The sequence below is a fragment of the Dama dama genome, chromosome 23 (assembly GCF_033118175.1).
Source record: "Dama dama isolate Ldn47 chromosome 23, ASM3311817v1, whole genome shotgun sequence".
Taxonomy (NCBI): domain Eukaryota; kingdom Metazoa; phylum Chordata; class Mammalia; order Artiodactyla; family Cervidae; genus Dama; species Dama dama.
This window is the reverse complement of record NC_083703.1, coordinates 36,707,812-36,729,769: the sequence shown is the minus strand read 5'-3', so window position 1 is coordinate 36,729,769 and position 21,958 is coordinate 36,707,812. Positions and strand designations below refer to the sequence as shown.

Below are 21,958 nucleotides of genomic sequence, written 5' to 3'. Positions count from 1 at the left end.
ACCTGTTCTTTAAGTTACCTTATTCCAACACATTATTACCTGTTCTTTAAGTTACCTTGATAGTTAGACTGGTATCAGTTGCCTTATTCTCTTTAATATATTATATTTAATTTGAATAATGACATTTACATTTTTACAGACTACGAATTTTTTTTTTTACTGTTCCTCTTATAAATCATTGTTTCTCAAATCCTTTTAAATTCATGCCCCATCATTTAAGAAGATCTCTTACAGTTTTACTTTCTGTGATATATTATGCAGAGTAATTGGTTTTGTTTTTGAGGGGCTTCACTGCTTTACTTTCCCCTGTTTTGGTTCTCTTTTTTCCAAATTTTACTGTATTTGAATATTCAATAATGTTTTTGAAGCTTATTGAAATTAGGAATTTTCCTAGAAATTCTCACATGTGGTGCTCTATATTTTTCACCCTTGAGAATTACTGCTCTAATTATTTTTAATTAGTGATTCATTGTGTGTGATTTTATTCCTTAAAGTGACTAAAATGTTAACTGAAGATCATTTTGTATCAGCAAAAAATAGAATACAGCTATAATATGGCATACTTTAGCTCTTGACAGTAAAATTTTGAGAGAATTATGACTTTTAAAACTCATTTAAAGAATGTAAACTAAACTATTTCAATCCAGCAATGGATTGAAGATCAGTTGAAGTCTTCTGGGGTTTGAAGTCTCGTCTTACTGAAAATCAAGAGCCATAGTAACAGATTGATCTTCATTTCTCTTAAATTCCATTTTGTTTTTCATCTGAAACAATACTGACCAAACAGTATTAGCCAACTTTTCTTCTACCTGTTCCCCCAGTATTTTCATTGAGTTGCTGGTTGTTTTTAATAGGCAAACACATCTTTAATGATTAAAGAATTAGCCTAAAATACTTGAGTGAATATACTGCAAGCTTTCAAGGGAGAAGTTCTAAGGATCTTCTGATATAACACTAGTTATATCATTCTGTTATATCACTAGTTTTCATCATTTGAGATGCCTTAAGGTGAATGCTTTAAAAGTTCCTATCTGGTTTTTTTTGGTGTGTATGTGTATTCTAATGTTTAGTTTTTAAAAATTACTACATTTGTCACCATAATTTTTTCTCTCAGTGTTTATTCTCAAGGATATGTGTAGGTTTTGAAAAGCTGTCTTCTGGCTTAAAAGCAGTAACTACTTACATTGGAACATGGTATCAATATGCTTTCTCCCATATCTAGACTTGTGCTTGGGTGCCTGCTAACTTGCTTCAGTCATGTCCGACTCTTTGTGACTGTGTGGACTGTAGCCCTCTGTCCACGGGATTCTCCAGGCAAGAATACTGTACTGGGTTGCCATTTCCTCCTCCAGGGGATCTTTCTGACCCAGGGATCAAACCCATGTCTGTTAGGTCTCTTGCATTGGCAGAAGGGTTCTTTACCATTAACATCATCTGACTCAGGATTGATCAAATCAGGTGGAGAAAGTCAGGATTGTTGGTCAGAGTGGTGCTTAAGTTTTGGTTTGTGGACTGTCTATTCTTGGACATACTAGGTATTATCTCTCTGTAGACCTTTCAGTATCATTAAGATTGGTGTTAGTGGAGGAAGCCAGGGATGTGTGTGGAGAGCTTCTGTTTTGCGTTCTGCAGTGTTCTATCAGAAGATCTTGTTGATTGGCATTTGGGTTTTTAATACACATGTCAAAGTATCATGTTAAAGAACTAGTACCTAATAAAATTTGAAACCTAAAAAAAAAGGAAATGTTGAATCATAGAGCTGGAACCCTTTGGATTGAGTATTAACTGGATTCAGACTGCAAAAAAGTTCCTTTTTTGTACTTGAGAGTATGTATCTTTTAGAATGGCATGCTGTTAGAAGTAGAGCCTTGTTAGCTTGGTAACAAGGGTTAAGGTGAGAAAATGTAAAGTGAAAGAGCACCAGTCTTGGTCTGGATTTGTAGTTTTTGTTTGCTAATTCTTAGCTTTTTGATTATGGGGAAACCATATAACTTTCTGGATGCTTTCTCTTTCCTTCCCTTTTTAAAAACAAGATTGAATTAGTAATCTACAAGGTACTTTCCAAATAAATGGCTTGAAATGTGTGCAGGAGAATCTTCTGAATTTTTGTGCTTTAATTTATGCTTTTAAATATTTGCTGTGTGTCCAGCCATTCCAGGGTTACCAAAACTCTCTCCCTGCCAGAAGTATAGACTACTTTTGTTTGTATAGACTACTTTGGAATATTTCTCTCCGATATTCATTTAATATTTTCATTACTGTTTAGGGCTTCCCAGGTGGCGCTAGTGGTAAAGAACCTGCCTGTCAATGCAGGAGATGTAAGAGACACGAGTTTGATCCCTAGGTTGGGAAGATAGCCTGGAGGAGGGCATGGCAGTCCATTCCAGTGTTCTTGCCTGGAGAATCCCTGTGGACAGAGGAGCCTGGCAGGCTACAGTTTGTAGGGTCACAGAGAGTCAGACACAACTGAAGTGACTTAGCACGCACATGCATACATCACTGTTTAGAGAAGGATTGAACAGCATGATAGTTTGAGAAATAAGGTTGAGCGTTTTCAAGACTATTATAAACACAAACCCTGAAGTTTTCACTGTATGGTATATTCTTTAAAAATCATTTTTGTTTATACAAGAAGTGGTTTAGTTTGTAGCCCTGTCATACAGCTTCCAATTTAAGTCTTAAGATGCCCACCAAATAACAATATTCATTCTTTTGCATTGTCAGGATAAAATCACCTTGACTCTCAAAACATTGAGTATTAAATATTTTTAATTTAATCTATTGGCCAAATACCATTTTCTGGTGGGTTTACTTTTTAAAAAGGGAAGAAACACTAGTTTCATATTCCAGAAATTCTTGTGTATTCTTTGTATTTTGAACATACAGCCTTTTCTCATTTTTACTTTACAAAATTATGAAACAAAAGTGTCATGCAATTGTAGAGTGCCATTTAAGGTTGAGGGAAGAGTCTTAGGTTTAAAGTATATAAGTAGAGTGTAAATGTTTATACCTAAATTTTGCAGTTTGTTTTTGGTGAAAATGAGTATTTAAAAATGCACATAATTTAGCATGAGTAAGTATTTATAATGCTGTATAGGTAGCTGTGTGATTCAGTGAACATTGAGGTGTGGGTTAAGTATCCTGATTGTCCATTTACTGGTTGTATGGACTTAAGTTCTCTTTGCATCTTGGTTTCCTTTTCTTTGCTCTTGACTTCCTTAATGCTGTCATCCTTCCTTTTCCCCAGTATCCACTTACTGAGTCTCTTAGATTTTACTGAAATAGCTCTCGAAGCCACTTACTTGTTTTTCTAACTGGGATCACAATTCCCTCTTGCCTAAATGAAAGCAGTGTCTATGACCCCTTCTCTCCCCAGTTGATTATCCACCCTGCTGCTAGAATCGCCTTCTAAGAAAAGCACATTTGCTCATTCTTTATGTAAAAATCTTTCAGTGTCTTCCCAGTGCCCCTAAGATAAAAGTACAAGTGTTTCACTGAACAGCTTGCTGCATCTCCGTTTTTCTAGCCCTCTTCTAGTTGTTTGAAGATAATAACTGGAGTTCTGTTATACATGCTGTGTCTTTTTAGAATACTGTCTCTTCGTGCCTCAGTTCACCGAGTTCATTCCTTCCTGTTTTTCATCTTCAATTTAGAGGTTGCTTCTCTAACCTCCCAAGCCCCAGTTTGGGTTAGTTAGCGAATCAGATATCCCGTAAAACACTTTCCTTATAGTGGTTATACTGTAGTGCCCAAACTGAGCTGCTCATTTTCCCCCTCAAGCCTGCTTTTCCTAGTCATCTACATTTTGTTAAGTAGAAACTATAGCCTTTCAGTTGGTCAGACCAATAATCTCGAGCCTCCTAACCAGTCTTTCTGCTTTATTACCTTCTGACTCTATTAGCAGTGTAGCAATGCTATCAAGTTACTCCTCTGCTCAGAACCCTCTCAGATGTCCTCAACAGTGGCCCACAGGCTCGTGCAATTGTCACCTCTCTGACCTGTCTCTAGATCTTACTGTTCACTTGCAGAGATTTACTACACTGTCTTTCTTGTCTCCTCAAGTATTTCAGGTACATTCCTGCCTCACAGTCTGGGTATCTTGTATCACTTAGCTAGTTGACTAAAGCTAATGCGTTATTTAGGGTCTATAAAGGGCTTTTTTGAATAAAAAGTGACCATATACTATAAAAAGACTGCCAGTAATTCTAAGTTTTCTCAGTTTTTCAGTGTTTTTCAGAACATACTTCAGAATGTCTCAGAGAAAACTATATCATGTTTTAGAGAAGCATTCTGTTTTTTTTTTTTTCATGGTCAGAAACACGTACCATTGTTTCTCACAGTGGTGTTCATGGACCACTTGCTCCAGAATCACTTGAGGTGTTTTAAGAATGCCACTCAGTTCCACCTGACTCAGAAACTCTGGGTGCTGAGACCTATTTAATGTCAGCAAACCTGCAGGTTGGTGTGCATAAAAGTTTGACAACCACTGCTCTGTGCTGTATGAATAATGAAGTTACAGTGACTCCCATATCATGTTAGTGGCAGAAAGGTCTGGGTTAAGCTTTAAATTTTTAAAAAATATTTAAATATATTTAAAACTTTATTAAGAACTAGAACTCAAAACTTTGATACTAAGCGAACATGAGCCGTGTAAGTCTACAGAAATATCCTTCATTTTTTTCTAAAAACAAGTGTGACCCACTTTGGGACTGAATAGGATCCAGTTGGAGTTGTCAGCACTTGCATGCCTTCTAATCCTTGGTAGCATTTTATCTGTAGTGTGTCACACTAAGAACTCTGGGATAATCTTTGATTCAGACCAAAAAAACATACATTCAGTAAAAATCAGTAAAGATTTTTGCAAACCCTGGCTTTTTGGGCTTTCCTTGTGGCTCAGCTGGTAAAGAATCCACCTTCAATGCGGGAGACCTGGGTTCAGTCCCTGGGTTGGCAAGATCCCCTGGAGAAGGGAAAGGCTACCCACTCTAGTATTCCGGCCTGGAGAATTCCATGAACTGTATAGTCCGTGGGGTTGCAAAGAGTTGGACATGACTGAGCAACTTTCACTTCACTTGCTTTCTAGGGAAATGTCTTTTACGTTAGTGCTTTGGTTGCATCAGACAATTTCAGGTATTTGTTACAGTGATTTGTGAACTGTTTTACATTAGCACTCAGCTTTTGGCCTGGATGTGAATGGGTTATTTTGGGTTGTAGAAGACTGTGTTTCCTGTCTGCTACCAGTTGTTTTGTTAAATGAAAACTTAGCACTTTTGTCGTCATATGAAATGTATAACAGTTTTAAGATGGAGATTGTCCTAAACATTTGAGACTGGTAATTGCTTACTTTTAGTCAATGTTATTAAACTTGAAAGAGTGTTTTTCTAAAAACAAGTAGATATTTGAGTATACTCTTAGGCATAATTTATTGCATTTTTAGTGCCAGTTAAAATCACATGTTGATGCAGTATAGCAGCAGTGTTATAAAACTGTATAAATGTTATACATCAGCATTACCTATATAAAGAATATGAGATTTAGCAAATTTGGTCTTTAGGACTTTATTTCTGTGAAATTATTTTTCTTCATTTTTTTTTTTTTCCTGCTGCCACCTGCTTTGTTCTCTAATGTTATGTGCAACAGTCTACCTTTATAAATACAAATTGTAAGAAGTTTTATGTAAGCGAACCAGGTAAGTTCAGTTTTACATTTCTGGCTTTCATTGTTGCACTTTACAGTGTCCAAGACGACAGTTACTGGTATTAGTGAAAGCAAGTAAGATAAAAAAGAGTTTGCTTCAGAATCAGTAAGGTCTGGTGCACTCAAGAAGTTGAGGGACTCCCAAGGTGGGGCTGTCCTGGGGAATAAAGACTCTGCAAAGAGTCAGACTTGATTTTTATGCAGTGTAGGCTTTTTAGTTGATATAATTGGCAGGCACCTAAAAGTCAAAGGCTGATTAGAAGTGAAAGGTTAGAAAATACAGAAAACTGTATAATTAAGAATGTGTAGTTGTACAAATCAACCAAGGTGAATTTGTTGATAAAACAGATGAAATGTGTAAGGTAGAAAACCATTGCAAGGGCATGGTACTTTCCCTGAGACACTGATAGAGAATGCATAAATACATTGAGCACCTCCTGTGTGTCAGGCTCTCTGGGTATTGCATATAGTTGACTGTGCCCTGGCAAAACTGATACTCTCTTGAGAGAGATAATAAGGTGGTAATATATGAGTCAGAGAAAAGTACTCCTTGTAGAAAAGTAGAGCTGAGTAAGAGGAAATAAGATAATCTAGGAAGTAGGTGTTGCTATATGGAAATGTTGGAAGTAGGGAACGTAATGATTTCTGTATAATGAGAAACGTTGAGTGTATTAATATAGAATGAAAGTGAAGGTTGCTTAGTCGTGTCCGACTCTTTGCGACCCCATGGACTTTATACAGTCTATGGAATTCCCTAGGCCAGAATACTGGAGTGGGTAGCCTTGCCCTTCTCCAGGGGATCTTGCCAACCCAGGTCTCCCACATTGCAGGCAAATCTTTAGCACAGAGCCACCAGAGAAGCCCAAGAATACTGGAGTGGGTAGCCTGTTCCTTCTCCAGCGGATCTTGCCTACCCAGGAATTGAACTGGGGTCTCCTGCATTGCAAGTGGATTCTTTACCAACTGAGCTATGAGGAAAGCCCTATGAATACAGGGAGTATATTCCAGAAAGAGTGTCAGGGCCTTCTGATGAGAGCATGTTAGATGTGTTGGAAAAACAAGACGGCTAATCTGTTTTCAGAGTGGGAAAGTAATAGGAGATGATCTCAGAGAGGTAGTAAAGGCCAGATCATGGAGGCTTTGAAAAGGATTTACTTTTCAAAGGATTTTACTCTGAATAAGATGAAGAGCCATTGGAGGATATGGAGTCACTTAATCTCTGAATTAGAGAAGCAAGATCACTTAGTGTATAAATTAAAGATTGGCAGTAGATTGGTGCATTAACAGTTCATTGATAATAAATAGGAATATATATACACACACATGCTATTATAGTGTCTATACAGATTATTATTTACTGTTTACTTAACTATAGCTGGAGATATCATTGTAGTACCATTTTTTAGGTTAAACAGAAGGAGGATTCATTTTAAATAACTGTCCTCACTTTGATGTTTGTCATGAATTTGTTTTGGTTTTGTTTCGTTTCTTAAAGACACCTGTATAGATGTTCTTTTGACAAAAACTACCTGAAAAGTTCACTTTTAACTGGTGCTTGTAATAAAAAATAGTTTAAAACAATTTACTTTAGGATATGTGGATATGTGTGTTTTAATGGTGGGGGAGGGTGGACTGGATTACAGGACATGTAGTTTTTTCATTAGGTGGGATGGTGGGTGAAATAGTTAGGGCTTCAGTAAGGGTGAGAGAGTATATGAGGGCAGGGAGCCAGGAACTGGGAGCTGATTGTGATCTGTGTTATGCTGCAGACATTTGTAATGAGTTCTGTTTTCTGATAGATTTTTCTAAATGTTTTTTTCCCTCAGTTCCTTAAGGGCAGTGATGTTAATTGAAAAACTGGTACAAAGAGAGTAATGCGATCATTTCCAGTGTGCTTTTTGGTCTGGTACATCTTCTTCCTAAACACAGTAGATGCTGAATAATATGATTTAATGAGCAAATAGTTTTGGTTGATAGTTGTTTCTGAATTTGAATATAATTTAAGAATATACTTTTAGGAGATCAGAAAGGTAAGAAAAATTAATAAAATTGACAGTATTTGGGCATTTCATTTTGTCCTTTATTTGAAGAGATTAAACTGATTCAGTATTGGCTCTCCTGTATCAGATGCACTTGTGTAGATTGCTCTGCTTTAGCAGTGGGTGTTCTGGTACAAAGAAAATAATGTGAAATTAGAGTGTGAGGGCCAGGGCTCTAACCCATGTCTTCCACACAGTGGCTCTGTAGACTTGGGCTCATTATTTAAAACTTTTCCATTTTTTTGAACTGTAACATAGGCATTTTTACAATTCCCTCAAAGATTTGCTTGAGAATTAAATGGAGTGATCTGCTTGAAATTGAAGGCAAAGGAGAACAGGGCAACAAGGATGCAATGGTTAAATAGTGTTACTGAGACAGTGAACATGAATTTGAGCAAACTCCTAGAAGATAGTGAAGGACAGGGAGGCCTGTTGTGCTGCAGTCCGTGGGGCTGCAAAGAGTCAGACACAACTTAGCGACTGAACAGCATGCTTGAAATCTGTAACAATTCCTGCCATGTACAGGGTAGTCAAAAAATGTTCTTGTTTTTTCTGTTTTATGATAGTATTTGATTCGTGTGTGTGCATGCTCACTCTTAGTGATCCCATGGACAATAGTCCGCCACGATCCTCTGTCCATGAGATTGTCCAGGCAGGAATATTGGAGGTTGCCGTTTCCTCCTCCAGGGGATCTTCCCAACCCAGGATTTGAACTCGAGTCTCCTACATCTCCTGCATTGGCAGACAGATTCTTTATGCTGAGCCACCTGGGAAGTCTTGATACTATCTGAGTAAAAATGGGGCTTCCCTGGTGGCTGAGACCATAAGGAGTTTGCCTGCAATGCAGAAGTCTGGGGTTTGATCTCTGGGTTGGGAAGATCCTCTGGATAAAAGAAATGGCTACCTACTCCAGTATTCTTGTCTGGAGAATTTCATGAGCAGAGGAGCCTGGTGAGGTCCAGTCCATGCTGTGGTAAAGAGTTGGACAGTGACTGAGCAACTCACACTCTGGGCTTTCCTGGTGGCTCAGATAGTAAAGAATAGAAAGAATACCTGCATTTTATGAGACTCAGATTCAATCCCTGGGTCAGGAAGATCTCCATGTATTTGGATTTAGGCACAAAGAAGCATATTCTTTAAGCATTACTCTTTCCAAGTAATCAGTCTTCTCCTATACTTAGGGTATTTAGTAATGCGTAATAATTTCTGCCTTTTCTTAATTTTGGCTCATAGCCAAACCACAGTGGTTGTATTCTAGAGATTTTGGAGTTGAAAGAAAGCAGGGAAGTTTTAAATAAGTCTGGGAATTTTTCACACCTATGACAATTTAATGATAGCAACACAAGACGTATTTTTAAGGAGAACATTTGAACAGGATTTTCTCTTTGAAATGGCATCAAATCTGTAAGTGTTTAAAAAAAAAAAACTTAAGAAAAATTAAGGAACAATAATGGGGAAAGAAAAGTGTTGTGTAGAGTTCATTGACAGAATTGGCTGATATTGGGGTTGTCTCTAAGAGGCAAAATTATGTATTTGGAGAAAGTTTTGATGGTGACTGATTCCAGGAAATGAGCGAAAAGCCATGGAAGTTCAGCAAGTAATCAGGAGTGATTAAACATACATTGGTGGAGATTAGGAAGTTAAGTGGGGAGAGTGAAGGGCAGTGATGTTGAAAGAGCACCTTCAAGAAGAATGACTTTGATCAGGGCAGTGAGAGAACAAAACCATACCACCCATACTTCTTAACAAGCAGAATAGGAGTGGTCACACTAGGGTTCTAATCCCAAGCTGTTTGGTTTTGGCTGGCTACTTAAAAAAAAGACAAAAAAGTTTTTTGCATAACTATTAGTATACTTAGTGTACTGTCACAACCAGGAAATTGATGTTGATACAATCCCTAATCACTCAGATTTTCACCGATTTTATTGAGTGCATGCCCTTTTTGCATATGTATGTGTTCTGTGCAGTTGTAGCATATGAGTAGATGAATGTGACGACCGCCATAGTCTGGATATAGAGCAGTTCAGCAGTTTCTTGTGCTACTTTTTTTATAGGCACAGCCACTTCCCTCCTTCCACTCTTTCCTAAGCCCTGGCAACCACTGATGTCTTCTCAGTCTGTAATTTTGTCATTTCAAAAATGTTATATAAATGGAATCACGATATGTAACTGAGATTGACTTTTTTTACTCAGCATTATTCCCTTGAGAACCAAGGCGTGTCCATGGTGTGTTTCTGTTTTGTTGCTGAGTAGTGTTGTATGGTATAATGTACTCAGTTTGTTTAACCATTCAGTGTAGAAGGACATTTGGGTTCTTCCAATTCTGGGCTATTACCAGCATTGCTGTACACTCATGTACAGATTTTGGTGTGAAATAACTTCGTTTCTCTATGACAAATGCCAGAGTAAATGAATTGCTGCTTAATGACCGTTGCAAATAGGAAAATCTTGTTGTCACCAATTATCAAGCTATTGCTGTTGTTAGATCTTAATCTTCATTTATTACCCTCTCTTTAATCACATTTTTCTGTAAGTCATTACACAAACATCTGAATTTTTTAAAGGAAAGATGTTTAATTACTGTATGCTAATTTAATGTTTAATATTTGTATCCAGCGTGAAGTGCTGGTAAATATACCAGATTTGCTTCTCATTTTACTCAGATAATAACATAGACATCTCTTCTAGATGACCTGGGCTACCATTGTCAAAAAACTTAAAGTACAGTTAACAGTAAAATTAACTGTTATTTAATCTGCCTTTGAAGATTCAGGCGACCAGGAGAGGTTGCAGTGCATTTAATCCTTGAACAGTGCAAGGCTTTATCCAGGTGTGGTGTGATTTATAGGTGGCCCTTCATCTCCACGGTTCCTCCAAGTCATCAGATTCAACCAATCACACACCCTATAAGACTGTAGCATTTACTGTTGAAAAATATCCAAGAGTTCAAACCTGCCTTGTTCAAGGGTCAGCTGTAACTGGCAGACCTGTTGTTCCTCAACCTGGCTATCTGTCAGAATCACCTGAGAAGTTGAAACAAACCTAAAAATCTTCAAATTATTAAAAGGGGTGAATGCGAATAGGTATTTTCACTGTTTTAAAAAGCACCTCAATTTTTTTTTTTTTTTTGATACATAAAGTTCGGAAAACTATACTAAGGTTCAGAGAAGAATGATTTCTGTACTGTTAGGTCTTGCACTGCTTTTGACATACAGTAAAAGTTCAGTAAATGAAACATTTGTTAAATGAATGCTGTGTGTGTGTGTGTGTAATGTTATTGACTGCTTTTAATAACAAAGGGAAAGTTTAAAGAGTGTGTTTTGAGTAAATTATTTGCTGTATGTCATTTGGCACCAAAAAAAAAGGTATCAAAATAAACGCTTTGAAATAAGTGATGTTGAGCCCAGATGCTAAGGACATGAGTTTAGCTTCATTCAGCGCACACTGCCTGTCTCGAAAGTACAGCTTCTAGCGTCTCCATTTGGCATTGGTTATTTTGAATTTTCTTAGGATTGTCTGTGTTAGTCTACTGACACCATCACCTCCCAAATTAAGACTACCTTAATTTTTAAATTCTTAAAATATTTGAGAGTGTCCTCTTTCAGTTATAACAGTGTACTTGGAAAAATAATTATCTGGGTCATGTCTATTTTTTTTCTCTTAGCACAAGACATTACTTCATTGTCTTTTGGCATTTAGTGTTTGTATGTAGAGTTCTGAGTTTTGTTTTGTAAGTGACAGGCTTCTGCCTGGATGATTTAAGAATTCTCCCTCCTTTTGTCTGCCATAGTTCTAAAATATGTATCCTAATAGACTTTAGAGGAATTGGATGTTGGCTTTTTAGTATGTTTTTGCACTTGAGCATGGATTTAATTTTCCTTGAAATCATTTGTCAGGACCAGTTTGTTGGATTACTTGTTGGATTTGTTAATTTTTCTCTTTAGTTAATTTTGATAGATTTTTCTGGAGGGCACATGTAGAAAACTTTTGCTGCCTTGCTTCTGGGTTCTTCGTTCCCCAACCATGGATGGAACCTGGGCCCTTGGCAGTGAAAGCACAGAGTCCTAACCACTGGACTGCCTGTTCTTAACACTGTTCATCTGAAAATCTGCTTTCAGTGTAATTTTCATTGTCAAATTTTCATGACGTCTGAATCATTTAGTTATTAAAATATCTTATTCTACTCATTGAATTAATGATTCTTAAAATTTGGAAACAATCTCTTAAGATGAGTTTTACTTGGTTCTTTATACATACCACTCATTCCATTTTAGCATGGATGGGAATTCCAACACCTCGATGGTAAATAGAGAAAATAAGTGTTCTCAGGATTACTTATATTATGCAGTGCAATGTGGAATATAACGTTGCTGTTAAAAATGATGTAGAGCCACTTTTAGTGAAGATGTTCTTGGACATTAAGTAGAAAAATCCACATGTAAAGTAGGGTGATTATGAGTATTAGATCTCCATGTGAGAAGAAACCTAGGAGGATACAGTTATCCTTTTTAATGCTTTTCTGTAGCTTCTGATTATAATATTAAAATCTGTTCTTGATTTTAGAAAATCAATAGCTATTGCAATTAAAAAATAGTAAAAGACTCAATCGGAAATAACGGTTCTTGGGGGTGTTAAAAGGGTATTGCTTGGTGATGGGATAATCATTATGTAAAGACTGTTCCTTATTTGAAGCTTTTCCATCTATTTGCTACAGTTGTTAACACTTTTTTAGAAGTCTTTGAACAGTTTATCAAATGTTCTCATCTGTTGACAGAATATTTAAAAAAATTAAAATTTAAGATGCATATTCATACAGGACTTTTAATATTAAGCTGTTGTGCAATCCTGGACTGAGGTGTGTATATAGATGTGAATCCTCTTCTGCTATTCTTTTTGATTCTTGTAATTTTTGCCAGGGTTTTCTGGTTGGTTACTTTAATGATTGAATCTGATTCTGGAACAGATAATGTACTTTTTCCTTGAAAGTTTGAAACAGTTCCTCAGTAAAACTATAGTATCTGAGTCTGGCTAGAGCTGTGATTGGACAGGATGGGTAGTGAGGAACAGAGAGGGGAACTCAAGGGAGAGTGAAGAGATAACATAGTAATAATCTCTGTAGAAAGCATGTTGTGGTAAAATTGGTATGCAGGTTAAACATTATCAGCAACATTATCTGTTGCAGCTTATCTTATCCCTAATCATTCTGAGCTTCTGTTTCTATTTTTAAGATACCTCATAGTATTTTGCATGCACCATTTAAATGTTTATAAAACTGGTTTAGGTGATACAGCAGTGTTTACTTTTCCCTTTAATATACAACCATGTCCCAGTTGGAGAAGACCTAGGTACAAGGTGTTCAATCTTAGATCACCAGTACCCCACCCTAAACTGTAGACCTGTCTAAATACAAAGCAGGATGAGTACACAGCAAAAACAGGTGGGGTTTTTAGAGTAAATGCTGTTGTGTGTAAATGTCTGTATTAAGAGACATAGTTGAGTTCAGTCGCTCAGCTCAGTCGTATCCGACTCTTTGCGACCCCATGAACCACAGCATGCCAGGCCTCCCTGACCAACACCAACTCCCGGAGTTCACCCAAACCCGTGTCCATTGAGTCAGTGATGCCATCCAACCGTCTCATCCTCTGTTGTCCCCTTCTCCTCTTGCCCTCAGTCTTACCCAGCATCAAGGTCTTTTCAAATGAGTCAGCTCTTTGCATCAGGTGGCCACAAGTATTGGAGTTTCAGCTTCAGCATCAGTCCTTCCAAAGAACACCTAGGACTGATTTCCTTTAGGATGGACTGGTTTGATTTCCTTGCAGTCCAAGGGACTCTCAAGAGTCTTCTCCAACACCACAGTTCAAAACCATCAATTTTTTGGCGCTCAGCTTTCTTCACAGTCCAACTCTCACATCCATGCATGACCCCTGGAAAAACCATAGCCTTGACTAGACAGACCTTTTTTGGCAAAGTAATGTCTGCTTTTCAATATGCTGTCAAGGTTGGTCATAACTTTCCTTCCAAAGAGTAAGTGTCTTTTAAGAGACACAGAGCAGTTTTAAAACTTCTCATCAATAGTGTTTTCCTTGAGGTAACTGCTGGAATATGCTGCCTTTTTTCTTTCATATAACTTATAGGTTTGGGGAAAGCACTTTTCCTAGGTAATAGAATGGAGGGTGTCAGACATTTTCAGTGATTGTTTCAGGTCATGAGTGTCTTCAAACCTATTTGCTATGTCATATTTAACAGGTGGACTTTGTATACCTGCTTATGATACATAGAACTTGTTAACTACTATCCAGCCTTTTCCAGAGCTAAACTAGGGATAATCTATGTCATTTCTTTTTAAATGACACTGTATAGAGCCTAGAGGTTCCAAGAATGTGACTGAGCTATTTACTCTTAATCCCCCACTACCACCATTATAGCAAGAGGCACTCCTGTTTGAGGTATTGGGTTTCCATTCATGTGTCTATTGAGAAACTCAAGCATTGTTGTAGTTACATCAGGGATTGTAGCATGGCATGGCAGCAAGGTTCCTACGCACAGGAAGTTTCTCTCTTGGTGGAAGAGACATAATATAAAGTAGACAAGGAGGGTAACTTCATGTTGTGATTTGTGCTATAAAGAAAGTAAATGATAATGGCAGGGAGGAAGGGAGGCAGGTGTAGGAGGTGGTCAGGGAGAGGGCTTTTTAAGGGAGTAACATGAATTGACATCTGAAGGATGAGCAGGCAGCCATGTAAGGAAGAAATTTTGTGGCTTGAAGTTGGGAGAAAAATACTAGATAACCATTTCTCTAGAAAGAATTCTCTTAATCTTATTCTTTAGTCTTTTATGTTTTCCTTAGAGATATATTTTTAATATGCTTTTTCATGATGCACCCAGTACTATTCAAAAGCACCACCAAAAAACCCCCAAAAGCAAAGATGAAAATCTCCGCACACACCCTCTTTGTTTGATTTCCAGGGTCCTTGATGTCTTTAGCTTAATTTAGCTTACTATACTTTTTATCTCATTTGGGAACCACATGTTCCTGTCAAACTAGTTCTGCTCATTGCCCTCTGAACCCTTTCATTCTGTGCTCACATCCTTTTATGCCGTTTGTTCATATTGTTTGCTTTGACAGAATTTTATTCTCCGTTTCATAGAGGACATGGCACTTACTTGAAGATTCCTTTGTTCATCTGTTCATAGATTGAGGGGGTGCCACGAGGCGTCCAAAGTTGAACTCTGCCACTTCTTGTCCAGTTGATTAGAGTCAGGAGGGGAAAATAACTTGGAGACCTAAAGGCGTGCCAGCACCTGCCTCTCTTTCTCCTTGTTTGTTGTACTGTCTCTCTAAAGGCATCAGCTTGGGAGAAGGATATTTTAAGTTTTTCAGCTGCATTGTCTCCTACTCATCCTTTTAGAGTCTCATGATAATTTTATAAATTTAACTAAAAATGCTTGTTATTTTTCGTACTAACCTATATTTTTCTTTCAAAGGAATGCATTCTGTCTTAGAGGAGCCAGTCAGCTAATTTAAAAATAAGAAAGCATAGGGAGCAATGTGAGATGTCGTCTAATTACACTGCATAAAAATAACTGTAAAGGACAGATGTGCTGTGATGGGGGCTTAAAAAAAATTTTTTTTTTTAACTTTTTATTTTGTATTGAGATATAGCCAATTAACAATGTTGTGATAGTTTCAGGTAAATAGGGAAGGGACTCAGCCATACATATACGTGTTTCCATTCTCAGTGGGGACTTGTTTTTAGATTGAGGGATCAGGGAGGGCTTTTCTAACAACTTGGCATTTAAGCTGAAACTGAAGGATGATCAGCAAGTACACAGACAGCAGTGGGAGATAGTGAGCAGGTGAGTGTATGAGCAGGTGAGCAGGTAGAGTGTATGAAGGGTTTAGGGTTGGAAAGAACTGGGCCTATATTCAGAGAAATGAAAGAGGCCAGTGTAGTTAAAGTGTAGTGAGCAATGAGGAGTTTGAATGGCTTCCCTCTGTACTCACTGAAATTCAAAAACACATGTCGTGATCTGAGATACATGTTGAAAAGATTATCTTGTGTATTCTGTGGTGAGTGTTTTGAACTGGAGATAAGAATGAAAGTGGGAGGGCAGTTAGCTATTATGGTGAACCCAGTGAATTTCTACTGGAGTCAAGAAGAGGAGCTTTTATCCAGGATTCAGTCAACATGGCCTGTAGTGCTCACTACCTGTTTACTCTGCGTGGTATTAAGGCCAGTGCCTGAGATTGCTGAAGAGTTGAGAGTTCTGTGTTGATAATTTTTTTTAGGAATAGAAGTATGAGGCACTGAATCTTGAAGGCATAGGCAGGTTGAAGGCCCTGGATTTTTTGTTGTTAGTTTGTTAATACAGCCCTCACCAAGAGCTAACAGAGAGGATAAAAATCTTACTCCAATGTCTAAATCAGTCCCCTAGTAAAAAGTGAGATGGCAGAGGTCCAAAGAAGTTACTAGTATTCATAATATGGCATTTCCTATTTAGTTGTCATTTTTTGTAGTCTTGCACACCATTGCCTTATTTGACAAGTAGCGGTTACTACAGAAGTTGAATGACCTCCTCATTTTTATTTAGTGAAGTATTGAGGCAAAATCTTGATTAAAGCCCAGATTGCCTAAATGAGGCCTGACTGAGTATTCTTCACTAAATGAATGATTCTCAACTTAGTTAGACCCAACCTCCCCACCCTGCAAGAATTTTTTAGTTATTTTAGAAAACATTAAGATATAACTCACATTCCACGCAGTTACCACCCATCCCCTGGGGGGAAAAAAATTTCCATACCTATTAGCATCATTCCCGTTTTTCTCCCTGCCCACTCCAGACTGCTGATCTGCTGTCTTAATAGATTGTCCTGTTGTGGACATTCCATATAAATGGATTGCATGTGGTCTTTGTGACTGGCTTCTTTCACTTAGCATGGTGATTTTGAGGTTCGGTTCATATTGTATCAAATATCTGTACTTAATTCCTCCCCCTGCACCAGGTTCTTAAAGTTTATTCACCAACAATTCTCAGTGCTTTTAAAGTTTATTTAAGTTTTCTGTAAGACAGTATCATGTGCAACTTTTTCCAGATTCACCTGACCACACAAGATTGTTTATTCAAAGCATTTCATGGAGTAGGATTTGAGAAATGATGGCAGACTTCTAAGCTAGACAAGTAAAAATCAAATATAAGATATGGTAAACTTTTGTATCCTTTTTTTGATGTGTAATTCACCTGCCATACAGTTCCTCCATTTCCAGCTGTGCAGCCATCACCACAACCAATTTTAGAACGTTTTTATCATTCAGAAAGAAACTGTGGCTGCACCTGCAGCCCCACTCCCCTGTGCTACCACATGTCAGCAATTGTTCATCTCCTTTCTGTCTCTATAGAAAGGAATTGGCCCATGGGGATGTTTTATGTAAGTGAGATCCTACAATGTATAGTCTTGTGACTGGCTTGTTCACTTAGCATAATATTTTCAAGGTTCATCGTATTTTAACATGTAGCAATACTTGTTCCTTTTTGTTGAATAATATTCCATAGTATAGACAAAGAATGTTTTATTCATTTGTTATTCATTTGCAGGGCATTTGGTGTGTTTCTGTCTCTTGGCAGTTCCAAGTAGTGTGCAGTAAACATTTGGGACCCATGCTTTCATTTTTTTTGGACACATACCTAGAGGTGTTACTACTGGGTTATATGATAACTATATATAACCTTTTTAAGAACTGCTAGCCTGTTTTCCAAAGCAGTTGAGTGTTTACTACTGTAGCAGCAATGTGTGGGAGAGTGCCATTTCTCTACATTCTCACCAACACTTGTTAAGTCTGTTTCTCTGACTGTAGCCCTCCTGATGGATGTGAAGTTATATATCATTGCAGGTTTAATTTGTATTTCCTCAGTGGTTAATGTTGAGCATCTTTTCATGTACCTTTTGGCCAGAGAGTTTCTACTAGCAGAACCAAGTAAAAGTCCTTTGCATATGATTTGCAGATATGTTCTCCCATTCTGTGGATTGTCTTCTCGTTTCTTGATGGTGTACCTTGAAGCATGAAGTTTTTTATTTTGACTAAGTCTAATTTATCTGTTTTTTCTTTTTGGCTCATATTTTTGGCAATGATTATGCCATTAAGAGTTTTATAGTTTTTGCTCGTAAATTAATTTCTGTGGTTTATTTTGTATGATGTAAGGAAGGGATACAACTCAGTTTTCCTTGTTGCATGTGCACCTTCTCAAGTGTTCTGTAAACTCCCCATTTCTAGCCTGTAGACAAGTGTGAATAATGCATACCACCTGCACATGTTAAGAGTAGGGAATAAAAGGGCAACTTCAAAGGAAATGATGTTAAATGTAATTTGCACAGAGTAGTTGGTATCAATGCGCTGAAAATACTTAGCATATTCATTTGTTATAAACATACAAGATAGCAGTACTCTTTTTTAAATAGTCTATATTAATGAAAGTGAGAGCTTTATTAATCAGTGAGAGCTGTATCTTTCATTTATCTCTACAAGTTTAATTATTTTTGGTCCTAACTCATGTCTCTTGATACCAGCAGGTGCATTATATGGCATTATTATTGGTAATGAGATTTTTGTAAGAGTTGAACATTTTGGTAAAAGTTCCAAGACAAAACTCAATACAGTACAATGTGTGCAACAGTTACATTTCTAGAGAATTCAGCAGGTTGAATAAAACAGAATCAGGTTATAGGCTCAGCTAATTAGAAGCTGATTTTTTTCCAGATATTAAATGGTTCTTTGAAAAATGTTCTGTACAGAGTAGTTCAGTCCAGTTAGCTACAACTTTTGCTTTTCATCACCCGGTAGCTCATGCAGTCGGTAAATTGGAGGATGGCATCAATATAATGAAGTTGTGTTGATTCATACATGAAAATTTTTTTTCTAGGAAATGGAAATTAGAATAGCAGGAGTAGGATATAACTTTCAAATAGAAAAGGAAAACCCTTATCTAGCTGTACAGGCAAGACCCTTAAAGAAAATTCAGGTCTGCTTTCCTCGCTTTGTGTGGCTTCCTCTCTGTGGCAATTTGTACTTTTCTGTCCATTTTTTTTGATGGTTGCCTTGTTACCCAGTATTTCATTTCCATGTTCTCAACCCCAGTAATTTAGTATCCCTTAAAGCAATCTGCAAACATAGTGAGCTGCTTGTCAGTGTTCAAGTTTTTGTTATGCTCCAGTTATGATAAAGTGTAGTTTTGAGTGATTTGCCCCTACCCTATTTTCCCAATAAAACTTCTACTTTTAGTGTGCAGTTTTGCAGAATTCAAGGTGTTTCAGGAAAACATTGATTGTTACACAGAAATGCCCGTTACAGGTAGATGACTTTTTTGGTGAACTCCCCCTGACCTTTAAGCGTAAGTCTCTCTCTCAAAATATTTATGGCTGCATTGGATCTAAGTTGTGGCACACGAGATTTTTGTTGTAGCATGTGGGCTTTCTAGTTGTGATGTGTGGACTCAGGAGTTGCAGTGCAGGGACTTAGTGCCTGATGAGGGATGGAACCCTCGTCTTCTTCATTGGAGACCTGGTCCACTAGGGAAGTCTGAAATCCCTTTATGTTTAAATCTGTGGTCTCTGATTCTAATTGATGAGAGGAGGACACTTGGAATAAAGTGTGGTCTGGATACTTATTAATATATGTGTGCGTGCTCACTGTGCCTGACTGTTCTGTGACCCCATGGACTGTAGCCCGCTGGGCTGCTCTGTCCATGGTATTTCTGAGGAGGGAATACTGGAGTGGGTTGCCATTCTTCTCCTCCAGGGGATCTTCACAACCCAGGGATCAAACCCGCATCTCTTATGTCTCCGGCATTGGCAGGCGGGTTCTTTACCACTAGTGCCACCTGGGAAGCCCTGGTCTGGATCCTGACCACCAAAACCATCTTGACAGGGAAAGTGCCTGTAAAAAATCCAGATCTTGAGATCCCATCTTATAGAGTGTGAATCACAATCTCTGTGAAATTACCTTTGTACATTGTTTACTAGATTGATATTTGAGGTCCACTGCTGAACCTTATTCAGTCATGCACATTATCTGCTTATATTAGTTTGGATACCAGTCTGGGGTGGTGGATGTACTTGAGATCTTCATTTGTTATAAGTGTACCTTACATATTCTTCCCAGTTTCTTGGAGAAAGCATTAAGACCTAATTTCTAAGTCTGAGGATGTCGTAGGGAATTCTAGTGGTTATCATGTTCTGAATAAGGACACAATGCCATATTTTGCCCCTGAATAGATTGGGAACTTATTTCATCTTCAGAAGAGCTAGTTGCATTTCCTAGCCTTGTTTGTTTATATAGAATTGTATGTACTTCCCACTTTCCATTTAATAATATCCAAGTTCCCTTTTCTAAATGGGAGGGCAGTCTAATTGCTTAATGCCCATTTCTTGCTGAGTCAGGTGAGTTTCGATACATTTTTTGTCCCATTTCCCATGGTACTCTCTTAGGACTTCATCTTTCTCAGACTGTGGGTTATAGCCTTCTCACTCTTAAGATCTAGCTTCTGAAGTTTAGAGGTTGACAAGTAGGAGGGGTTATTCTGCCTTTTTAAATAGTGAAGATTCTATCAGGGAGGAGGGCAGCATCTTGCACCATTAACATGAACTGTCTATCATTTGCCTGGTGCAGGAGTTGGCAAACTTTTTCTTTACGGGCTGGATAGTAAAAATTCTAGTCCCACAGTCCACACAGTCATTGCCACAATTAAGAGAACAAAAGTAACTGTAGATAATACTTAAATGGCTGGCTGCACCTGTGGTCTGAAAGTCTTGAATACTTGCTTCATCAGACTTTAATTTCTTAAGGTTGGTTTAAATTAGTATTACTTAAAACAGTTTCATCCCACTTAGTCACAAATTCTGCTTTTCTCAAGGAGATAATTTCTTTGAAGTGGAGAGCCTTTTTCTTGGTAATGTAAAGAAAGCATAAAGGTCATCAGACATGTAAACAGCTTTTGCTTCCATTACTTTGTTGAGCCAGGCAGCATCTAGGAGACAGTCTCTCACCAGCATATGTATGTATATGTCTCTGAATTTAGCACTGAAAATCTGAGTTCAAGTTTTATGTGTGGCTGTATTTTTCTTTGGATATTTACCATCCACAGTTCATTTATTCTTTCTCTCGGCTTTAGACTATACACTATACTGCTATTACCAAAATAAAAAACACTTTTCTTATCCTGAAACATACAAATCCACCATGGAGTGGGATATAAAAATTAATGGGAGTATAATGGGAATATAAAAATTAATGAGAGATGAAGTAGGAGTTTTCAAAGAAATACTGTTTGTAGCCCTCCATAGGTATGGCTGTGGAAAAGCATAACCATAATCATTGCTCTGACCTTGCTTTTCTGCCTGCTTGATACTTCAGTTTGGAAAGAACTACATGGAGAAATTAAGTCTCAATGGGATGCTCACCCTCACCCTCCCCACCCCCAAATACTTTGGAAGATAATATAAACTGTAGCTTTTGTAATAGTTACCTTTGGTTCAGCCAATTATAAAGTCAAAGTCAAGTCGCTCAGTCGTGTCTGACTCTTTGCGACCCCACGGACTGTAGCCTACCAGCCTCCTCTGTCTGTGGGATTTTCCAGGCAAGAGTACTGGAGTGGGTTGCCATTTCCTTCTCCAGGGGATCTTGCTGACCCAGGGATCGAACCCGGGTCTCCAGCATTGCAGACAGTTGCTTTTACCATCTGAGCCACCAGGGAAGCCCAGCCAATTATAGTCATATTATTCAGAGGCAAATCTTCCCTGCCTTGAGTTCTTAAGTGCATCCTTCTGACCCTAATCTAGAGAGCCTGTTGCCTGCTTTATCATGCTTCCTGTACAACCTCTTTTACTTATTTTGGGTTCTATTTAAGAATATCAGTTTATTCTTAGTCTTTCAATAAAATATCTGTGTCTTAATCTTGGTCCTCACTTTTTTGGGGAGCCACACCTCTCTGCTTATGGGATCTTAGTTCCCCAACCAAGGGTTGGAACCATGCCTTCAGCAGTGAAAGTGCAGAGTCCTAACCACTGAACTGCCAGGAAATTCCTCCTCACTTCTTTCTTTAAGTTAGAGTTGGTAGTTTTGCTAAGTCTTCTAGATGAGTCTGTCTCATAGAATGTGGAATTTAGTCCCTATCAAAAAGCTCCTGTTTCTGAAAATAGCTTTCCTCTTAACAGCTGATTGAGTTTTTTC

At 37.9% G+C, this 21,958-nt stretch overlaps 1 protein-coding gene across 6 annotated transcripts in view; it reads left to right on the top strand.

The window, feature by feature from the left end:
• Positions 1-21,958, top strand: part of WAC (WW domain containing adaptor with coiled-coil) — a 79,171-nt gene that overhangs the window by 16,033 nt on the left and 41,180 nt on the right. The gene's annotated exons all lie outside the window — the stretch shown is intronic.